A 10,268-nucleotide genomic window follows, 5' to 3' on the forward strand; every position below is an offset into this window, starting at 1 on the left:
ACTTCTGGCATGCAGGTTTAGGAATCTGGCTAAAATAGGCATCCAAGGCACAATTTGATCATTGCTGTCACAGTTTGTGTAAAAGTGTAAAACTTTTTTATTGAAAAAAATATATGTATGTATATTGGGGGGGGGGGAACATTTTGGTTTATTTAACTTTGTTTAGCACACTAGCATAGATGTTATAGGAAGATGCTGCATATCTGTGCAAGTTCTTGTTCTTCTTAAAAGAAATTTCCAACTTTGCAAAAGTAGTGGTTTTATTTCTCTCTCTCCACTGAATAACTGAGGCGGTTGTCTTTCAATAAGGACTGCCATTTTAATGATTTTTCCCATTAGAAAGCATTGGAAAAAGGTTGAACTCTGAAACTTTCCACAAACTTTGAAATGAATCGAATTCCAATGCTTTAAAATAGAAAGCTGTTTCTTTGTCTGTCTTTGTGTCATGAAATTATCAAGATAATGGCTTGTTGTGTAATTGATACCTTTTATGAGTGATTTATACTTTTGTAATTAGAAGTACTGTTTAGAGTATCTTTTAGATGATGGTGAGGTTTTCCTTTGAGTCACTGTACATTGACCTTTGTAGGGAAAGTTTGGAGTTAACTTTAGCATAATTTTGCACACAAAAATAAATAGGAGTGCCATTAACTATTTTTCCATAGGACATCTGAGCAGGAGGGTTAGAACAGCTATTACAGGGATTACAAAAACATGGTGGAATAGCACTCATGACTGGAATATAGCTATTGAATGGTATGTACTGTTTAGGAGAGATTGGAATAAAGGTAAAAGTGGTGCGGTAGCATTGTACATCAATGAAGCAGTAAACTAAAGGAATATGAAGTGATAGTATGGACAAAACAGAGCCTGTTTGGGTCCAAATCTCTTTGGGGAAGAATTGTATTTGGATTGTGTTAGGGGTCTGCTATAGACCCCCAGGGTCAGATTCACATGTGGATAGAGATCTCTTCAATAGTAGAGAGAAATAGAGGGAATTGTCATGATGGGAGACTTTAATTTCCTGGATATAGGTTGGAGAATAAATGCTACTTGTATTGGTAGGGCCTAGTTATTTCTAGATGTGATAGATGAAAACTTCATAAAATTGTCACCAAACCAACAAGAGGTGATACAATTTTAGACTCTGTTTTAATAAGTAGCAAGGACATCCTAGAAGAGCTGTAGGAAGTAACTTTGGATTGAGTGGTTATGAAATGATTCAGTTTAAATGGAAGGATAATCAAAATCAGGTAATCAACTACCATTTTTTAATTCAAAAGGTCAGAGTTTGGGAAATTTAAGAGAGTTAGTTAAAGAAGTCAACTGGACTAAAGAGCTCAAGAACTTAAATGTGGAAGAGGCTTGGAATTTCTTCAAATCAACTATATAAAAACTATCTGAAATTTTAATCCCAAGCAAAGGAAAAAATCTTATATGCAAAGGCACCAGCCCAAGCTGGATGAATAACCAGCTCAAAAAGGAGTAAGCAGAGCGCTTATAGGGAATGAAAAAAGGGGTTGATCAGCAAAGAAAGCTAAGTTGTGGAGGTTAGAAAATGTAGGAATAAAGTGAGAGAATTGCTAAAAGTCAAACTGAATTAGCTCTTGCCAAGAAAATTAAAATAATCGTTTTAAAAAAATATAATGAGAGAATAAGGAAGGATGCGGTTCGGCTGCTCTGTAGTGTTGATGGAAAGGAAATTAGAGGTAATCTAGATATGGCCCCAAAACCAAATGAATATTTTTGCCTCTGATTTCAGTAAGAATAATACTATGGGACATGTGCCTGAAGGAGTACGGCTGATGAAAAAGTGTCTAGAAATGGAAATTACCACATCTGAGGTGGAAGAAAAACTTCGTGTTTAATGCACTCCAATCAGGGGAACTGAATAATTTCTGCCCCAGAATGCTGAAAGAACTGGCTAATGAGACTGCTAGTCCAGTAGCAAGGATATTCAATAAATCTGTCTGGGGTAGAACCATATGACTGAAGAATAGCTAACTTCAGGCCTCTATTTAAGGAAGGGGAAAAAATGATCCAGGCAATTACAGGCCTGTTAATCTGATCTTAGCAGTATGCAAGCCTTTAGAACAAATTGTGAAGGAAAGAATAATTAAATTCATAGAGGTAAATGGTAAAGGAAATGTAATGCAGCCTGTGATTACCAAAGGTAGATAATGCCATACTAATATGATTTCATTCTTTGAGAAAATAACTGATTGTTTTTTAGATAAGGGAAGTGCCATAAATTGGTGTACTTGGACTTCAGTAAAACATTTCACATGGTGCCACATGGGAATTTATTGGAAGATGGGGTGCAGTACAAGAATTGTAAGGTGGATAGGTACAGTAACTCCTCACTTAACGTTGTAGTTATGTTCCTGAAAAATGTGACTTTAAGCAAAACGATGTTAAGCTAATCCAATATCCTCATAAGAATTAATGTAAATGAGGGAAAAGACTAACTCTCTCTCTCTCTCTCTCTCTCTCTCTCTCTCTCTCTCACGCACACACACACGCACACATACTGGTACACAGTGATGATGATTGTGAAGCTTGGTTGAGGTGGAGGAGTCAGAGGGTGGGATATTTCCCTTACTGCTAAATGACAGTACTCTTCTGCCTCCATTCCTGCTGCCTTGTGTAGAGAGAGAGATGCGCATTTCCCTTAAGTACACTGCCTTGTTAATTAGATCAGCTTGCTGAGACCGCAGCTGCTGCCAGCAAGCTCCCTCTGTCCTGAGCCCTGCTCTATGGAAGATGCGGTAAGCGGGGTGCAGGAGGGAGGGGGACACCCTGACATTAGCCCCCCTCTTCCTTCCCTCCCCCTGCACAGCAAGCAGGAGTCTCGGGGAGCAGCTCCAAGGCAGAGGGCAGGAGCAGCACATGGCAGTGGGGGGAGGGACACAGCTGAACTGCAGGCAGCTGCTGCACGGGGAGCTGATGGGGGCTGCGGGTCCACCCTGGTTCCAAGCCCCCACCAGCTAGCTGCAACATGCTGCTCTTCCTGCAAGCAGTAGACAAAGCAGGCGGCTGCCAAACAACGTTAGAAGGGAGCATTACACAACTTTAAACGAGCATGTTCCCTAATTGATCAGCAACATAACGAAACAGTGTTAACCGGGATGACTAAGTGAGGAGTTACTGTAACTGGTTAAAGGGAAGCAGGCAGTGGGTTGTGCTGAAAGGTGAGTTATTGGACTGAAGGGAGGTTACTAGAATTCCTCAAAGATCAATTTTGGGACAAGTCTGATTCAATATTTTTATTAATGACCCTGGCACAAAAAGTAGGAGTGTGCTAATGACATTTGCTGATGATACAAAGTTGGGAGGCATTATCAATACAGAGGAGGATCGGAATATTATACAGGAAGATCTGGATGACCTTGAAGATTGGAGTGACAGAAATGGGATGAAATTTAATAGTACAAAATGCAAACTCATGTATTTAGGATTAACTAAATTAGCAGAATTTCTGCTACAAGCTGGGGGCTCGTCAATTGGAAGTGACAGGAGGAGAGAGACCTGGGTTTGTGGGTCAATTGCAGGATGACTGAGCCACCAAAGTGATGTGGCTGTGAAAAAGGCACATGCAATCCAAGGATGTATCAGGCAAGGCATCTCCAGGAGAGAGAGAGAGAGGAGTATTAATGCCATTGTACAAGGCACTTGTAAGACTCATTGTACAAGAATATGTACTGCAGGGTGGCACCAACGTACCTCGGATGGGTGACCTGTGCAACGTGGCGGTGATGAACCACGCCTTCCGCCTCCTTACGTGCCCAGACCCGACGGTGAGGAGCATCGCACAGGAAGCCGTACGGGCCGTGGTCAGGAAACGCATTGCCAAGGCCCCCTCTGAGCAGTACATCGCCACCTACCTCAGCGGCTCCCTGGAGGCTGAGTTCGGAAGAGAGCGGGGAGACCTGTCCTCTCTCTGGTCCCGCGCCCGCAACGCCTTGAGACGCCTGGGTAAGAGGATCGGCTGCTGCTGGAAGTGGTGCGAGGAGCACCAGGAGCTGGGAATACTGGTGCCATGCTTAAAGACCCAGGACCACACCATCGTCACCCCGACCGCCAGAGCTATGCCGGAACGGACCCTGAAGGACACCATCTGCTGCCACTATGCCGAGAACCTCAAGCGGAAGCCGGACCAGGGCAAGGTGTTCGAGGTGTCCAGCAAGTGGGACGCCAGCAACCACTTCCTCCCCGGGGACAGCTTCACCAGGTTCGCCGACTGGCGGTTCGTCCACAGGGCCCTACTCACTGTGTTCCCCTCAACGGAGCAGTCCGCCATGGCAACCGGGACAAGCGCTGCAGGAACTGCAGCTATGCAAACGAGACCCTGCCCCACATCCTGTGTGGATGCAAACAGCACTCCGGAGCCTGGCGGCAGCGGCACAACACCATCCAAAACTGGCTGGTGAAAGCCATCCCTGGGGAAGATCACCCTCGACTCCGCCATCCCCGGGACAGACAGCAGACTGCGACCCGACATCGTCGTGACGGAGGCAGAAAAGAAGGTCCTCATCGTAGACGTCACGGTGCCTTTTGAAAACCGGTCACCGGCCCTCCACGAGGCCCGAGCACGGAAGACGTCAAAGTACACTCTGCTGGCCGAGACCCTGAGAGCCCAGGGCTACGAGGTCCAGATACACGCCCTGATCGTGGGAGCCCTGGGCTCCTGGGACCCCCACAACGAGCCAGTTCTGAGAGCGTGAGGAGTTGGTCGACGCTACGCCCGGCTCATGAGACAGCTTGTGGTGTCCGACACCATCAGGTGGTCCAGAGACATTTATACGGAACACATCACAGGATACCGTCAATACCACACTGAGTAACCGAGACCGCCGACCAGGGAAATAACCCACTTCCTTCCCTGACAGACCAAGGGTACCCCACCCATGTACTTATCTGCTACACTGATACTGACTTGGGCTCCTCATTCATTCCATGGGTGGCGTACCTGAGCCCACTTATCCACTGACAATTTAAAAACTCTTGCACCCCAATCTGGGTCTATGCAGGTTATGTGATATGTATGTGTCTTTACATCCTTTCAAACGATACCTGTAACCCCCTGACCCCAGATGTACAGTACCTTGCCTCTTAACTCGTGTATATTTCATTTTAAACATTCACTTTAATGAAATTTTTAATTCTGATAACACTGGTCTACAATTTTTGAGAAGTCGTCTGCTTCAGAGTTACTGGCATGATCTGGAGAATGGAGTGCCTGTCTTGTAAAAGGAGACTGGAAGAGCTTGGCTTGTTTAGCTTAGCAAAAAGAAGGCTGAGAGGGGATATGATAGCTTTCGTAAATACCGGGGAGGGTAAAGAGCCATTTAAGCTAAAGGACAATGTTATCACAAGAATAAATGGCTATAAATTGCCCACGAACAAATTCAGACTGGAAATTAGAAGGTTTCTAACCATCAGAGGGGTGAGGTTCCAGAAAACTCAATAGGAGTTTTGGGCAAACAACTTAAGTTTTAAGAGAGAGATGGACAAATTTAGGAATCTGATTGGGGGGAAGGGTTTAGCAGCCCTGGGGAGTCACTTATGGTTTGTTTTATGTCTTAAATGCTCATTCTTCAGGGTTTCAGCTGGCCACTTGGAGGGCAATGATTTTCTCCCCTTTCTTCCCCCCAGTGTGTTCTGGGTGTTTTGGTTTATTGATCTCCTTCCTCTGAAGCATCAGGGGTGGCCACAGCTGGATATGGGACATTGGACCAGAAGGGCCAGGGCTCTGAGGTGGCACCAAGCATTCTCTCTCCAGTACTCGGCTGGCTGATTCTTGCTCACATGCTCAGGGTCTAACTCAGGGGTCGGCAACCTTTCAGAAGTGGTGTGCCGAGTCCTCATTTATTCACTCTAATTTAAGGTTTTGCGTGCCAGTAATACATTTTAACGTTCTTAGAAGTTCTCTTTCTATAAGTCTATAATATATAACTAAACTATTGTTGTATGTAAAGTAAATGAGGTTTTTAAAATATTTAAGAAGCTTCATTTAAAATTAAATTAAAATGCAGAGCCCCCGGACCAGTGGCCAGGACCCGGGCGGTGTGAGTGCCACTCAAAATCAGCTCAGTGTCATTGGTTGCCTACCCCTGGTCTAACTGATCACCATATGTGGGGTTGGGAAGAACTTTTCCCCCAGGTCAGATTGGCAGTGACCTTAGGACATTTTCACCTTGCTTTCCTGTGTGTGGGTGCGGGTCGCTTGCCAGGATTAGCTGGTATGTCTCAGTTAATCATTTCACTGGTACACCTCTGTCCTGCCTAGTCTCTGCCTATGGCATGTAACAGTCTAGTCTCCTGTGGGCTGTAATACTTTGGTCTAATTTAGGTTATTGGGTTTAGCGTGAGTGTTGGTGGTCTGTGTTAACCTGATGGTCCCTTCTGTCCTTAAACTCTATAATTTACCAAGGAACATGTTGGATTCTCCATCATTTTAAGGTATTAAATTAAGATTGAGTATCTTCTAAAAAAGATGTTATTGCTCAAGCAGAAGTTATGGGCTTGATGCAGGAATTACTCCATGAAATTCTATGATCTGTATTGGGGTAGGCAACCTATGGTACACGTGACAATTTTCAGTGGCACTCACACTGTCCAGGTCCTGGCCACCGGTCCGGGGGGCTCTGCATTTTAATTTAATTTTAAATGAAGCTTCTTAAATATTTTAAAAACCTCATTTACTTTACATACAACAATAGTTTAGTTATATATTTTAGACTTGTAGAAAGAGACCTTCTAAAAACGTTAAAATGTATTACTGGCACGCGAAACCTTAAATCAGAGTGCATAAATAAAGACTCAGCACACCACTTCTGAACGGTTGCCGACCCCTGGTCTGCATTATGCAGCAGGTCAGATCAGATGATCAGAACAGTCCCTTCTGCCCATACTCCATGAATCACCAGAAGACTGAAAGCAAGTAGACTTGCTTTTGCCTGTAGCTATATTGTAACATGGGATAGTGAAGATGCTTTGTCCTCTTAACTAGTATAAAAATTAGAGGATTAACTGTATAATCTTTTTGACCTTATATCAGAATGAAGTAAAAGTTTTACTTCTTTGGCTCTTTTGAGGTTGTTTCCTTTAGGTATCGCCTCAAGAAGTGTGCATTTGTAATGCAAAAATCCCTAGTTTTTATTTATTTTTTTAAGTGGGGATACGTACAATTTCTAATAATTGAATCAGTTAAAATTGAATTAGTTAAATGTATTGTGGTCCCTTGCTCAATTCACCTCATACAAGTACTATAATGCAATCTCTTTATCGTGAAAGTGCAATTAACAAATGTTAAAAAAATTCTACAACTGCACTCGAAAACAAAACTATGTAAAATTTTAGAACCTACAAGCCAAAGCATGAAGGGGCATACAAATGTTTAGCATATCTGGCACATAAATATGTTGCAATGCCGGCTACAGCAGTGCCTGTGAATGCCTGTTCTCACTTTCAGGTGACATTGTACATAAGAAGCAGGCAGTATTACCTCCCATAAATGTAAACAAATGTGTTTGTCTTAGAGATTGGCTGAACAAGAAGTAGGACTGAGTGGATTTATGAGGTGAATTGAAAAATACTATTTCTTTTGTTTATCTTTTTTACAGTGCAAATATTTGTAATAAAAATAAAGTGAGCACTGTACACTTTGTAATTGAAATCAGAATATTTGAGAATATAGAAAAACATCCAAAATATTTATAATAAATTTAAATTGGTATTCTATTATTGTTTAACAGTGCAATTAAAACTGCAATTAATCATGACGTTTTTTTAAAATCTAGTTAACTTCTTTTGCATTAATCGCATGCATTAACTGTGATTGACAGCCCTGCTTTTAAATCATAATAATCAGGAATATAACCTGTATTTACAAAGAATTTGAGTAAATGTATGATAATTTACTAAACCAGTCCATCTCATCAATTTGACAAGCTCCAGCTCTCATACTGACCAATGAATATTCACATTGTCTAGGGAAGTAACTAAAAGAAATAAAAAATATTAAAATGGTGGCTTTCTTTTGACTATTGATTTAAACTCATAAGCTCTTGATGTAGGTGTTGTTTCTCCTTATGTTTATACACTGGTCCAAATAAATGTTAAGGTTAAAATTAGTGACTTAAATTACCATAGTTTAAATCAATCCAGGTTTGAGCAGATTGATTAAAGTACAGAGGGCTTCTCCTACTTATAATCAATTTTAAAAAGTTTAGATGTCTCAAGTTCTTGATACTGACCATCTATCTTCCTCTCCTCCACCATCACCTTGGCATTTTTCTACCTTAATCTCATTGCTTTACCTAAGCATTTCATGTTTGGCTGAAGGTTTCTGATTCCTGTAATGAAAATGACATATACCATAACTTCTATGCAGTGTTGTTGTAGCCATGTTGGTCCCAGAATATTAGAGAGAAAAGGTGGGTGAGGTAATATCCTTTATTGGACCAACTTCTGTTGGTGAGAGAGACAAGCTTTCGAGCTTGCTCTTCTTCAGGTCTGGGAAATGTACTCAACATGCTAAAAAAAATCTGTTCTACCCTGTGTTTAGCTGTGACACTGAGAACATTTCCCAGACATGTGTAAGCTCGAAAGCTTGTCTCTCGCAAACAGTTGGTCCAATAAGATATTTTTTTCACCCACCTTATCTCTCTAATATGCCATAATTAAAAGATGGAGGGGAGAATCCAGCACTTTCCAGAGGAATATGTTGTGGGATTTTTTTCTGTTCACTGTAGCCATTAGCATTGACCAAACACTTTTTGTGGGGTTGCACAAGTGATTTAGAAAAGCTGAGCTGTATAATAGCAACATCTTGAAAACGTATAAAGTCAAGACTTCTGGAACTAGTCTTTACAGAATGAAATAAACCCTGGTTTTCTGAATTCAGTAGCCCTGCACAGAGAGGTGGTATTGCATTCCCTCCTCCCCAACCTCTGTATATGTATGTTGGTTATTTACTTCTGCTGTCTTCCTAGCTGGATTCCCAGAATCTTTTTTTTAATGGAATCTCTAATAATTTAATAGGTTGTGGAAATCCATAATGTGTTTTTTCTAGAACTCTTTGGAACCTACTCTGTTATATCATCCTTGTTCTGAATAATTTTGCTTCCTTGATTTTGTTTGCTTTTAAGTTTAAAAAAAATCTGTGGAAAAGAGAGAAGTACAGTAATATGCATGTATTTATGTTGTTTTCTCTATATGAACATTCAGAGTGCTTACAGTATAAGCAATCAAATGTGCTCCAAAATAGAGAGGCACTCTGTTAATAAAGAACTACAACATAATTTAATTCACAAGATAATACACAGTATGTTTTAGAAAAAAATGCTTGCTTTCACACAGAATTTGTTAGAGAATACATAGAGTATTAGCTTCTCTAAATATTTTAATTATAGACAGGCTTTTATGTGTGGGTTGGAGTGCCATTGTAAGAAATATCCTTATTATAATATGTATTTTTAAATAAATATAGGTATTTTATCTTTGACACTATCTTCATACTTGTGTTCTTTCTACAGAGCAGAGATTAAATAATGGCATGACCCTCAGCTGACTGACTGAAAACCATGACGAGACACGGTTCCTGTGGACAGTGACAGCTTTTTGTACTGTTAGCTGATGTTTGTGGGGGAAAAAACACTTTATTTAAAAAAAACCCAAAATACAGAATGTAGTTTAAATCTACAATTAGCCAACGTTTTTAATTGTAAACTGATATTTGTTGTAGCAGTCTGTCATTCTATATTAGAGAAATAAATTTTTTTTGTTTAAATCCTGCCTCTAACATGAACACGTTAAAGATGGGGGGGGGGGGGAATAAAGGAGGCAATATTAACGGTTTCACTGGTTAATTGCTAATGACTCAGACTGTACATACTGAAGAGTAATTGAAAGTGCAGACATTAACACAGTCAAATTAGGATGAGAACTAAAAATATATATAATTTTTTTTTTTTTTTTTTTTAAATTGGTGCCGAATATTTCAAAGATTGCTACCGGTTTCTGCCAAGATTGAGCCTGGTCCAGACAGCCCCAGATTCAGGGAAACTTTCCTCTTGAGGGAGGGGACTTAAGCACTTGCTTGAGTGCTTTCCTTTGTTAGGGCCAAAAGTATGAAATGCTGATTTATTGGTGTCTAGTGTGCAGGGCACTAGACTGGGAGTCAGATGTGGGTTATTGAAACTTATCCATTGCCCACTTTAGTTACTGGTAGCTGTGATCATTAATATCATGGTTGGTTTTTTTTC

General features: G+C 41.0%; 1 protein-coding gene across 2 annotated transcripts in view; it reads left to right on the plus strand.

Moving 5' to 3' along the window:
• Positions 1–9,831, plus strand: part of RBM45 (RNA binding motif protein 45) — a 31,249-nt gene extending 21,418 nt beyond the window's left edge. For both annotated transcript variants that reach the window (XM_026647596.2, XM_026647597.2), the window contains exon 10: positions 9,540–9,831. The gene's annotated coding sequence lies outside the window, so the exon portion shown is untranslated. The remainder of the gene's footprint in view (positions 1–9,539) is intronic.
• Positions 9,832–10,268: the final 437 nt, after the last annotated feature.

The sequence above is a fragment of the Terrapene carolina genome, unplaced genomic scaffold (genome assembly GCF_002925995.2).
Source record: "Terrapene carolina triunguis isolate 2854851 unplaced genomic scaffold, T_m_triunguis-2.0 Scaffold62, whole genome shotgun sequence".
Classification (NCBI taxonomy): Eukaryota; Metazoa; Chordata; order Testudines; family Emydidae; genus Terrapene; species Terrapene triunguis.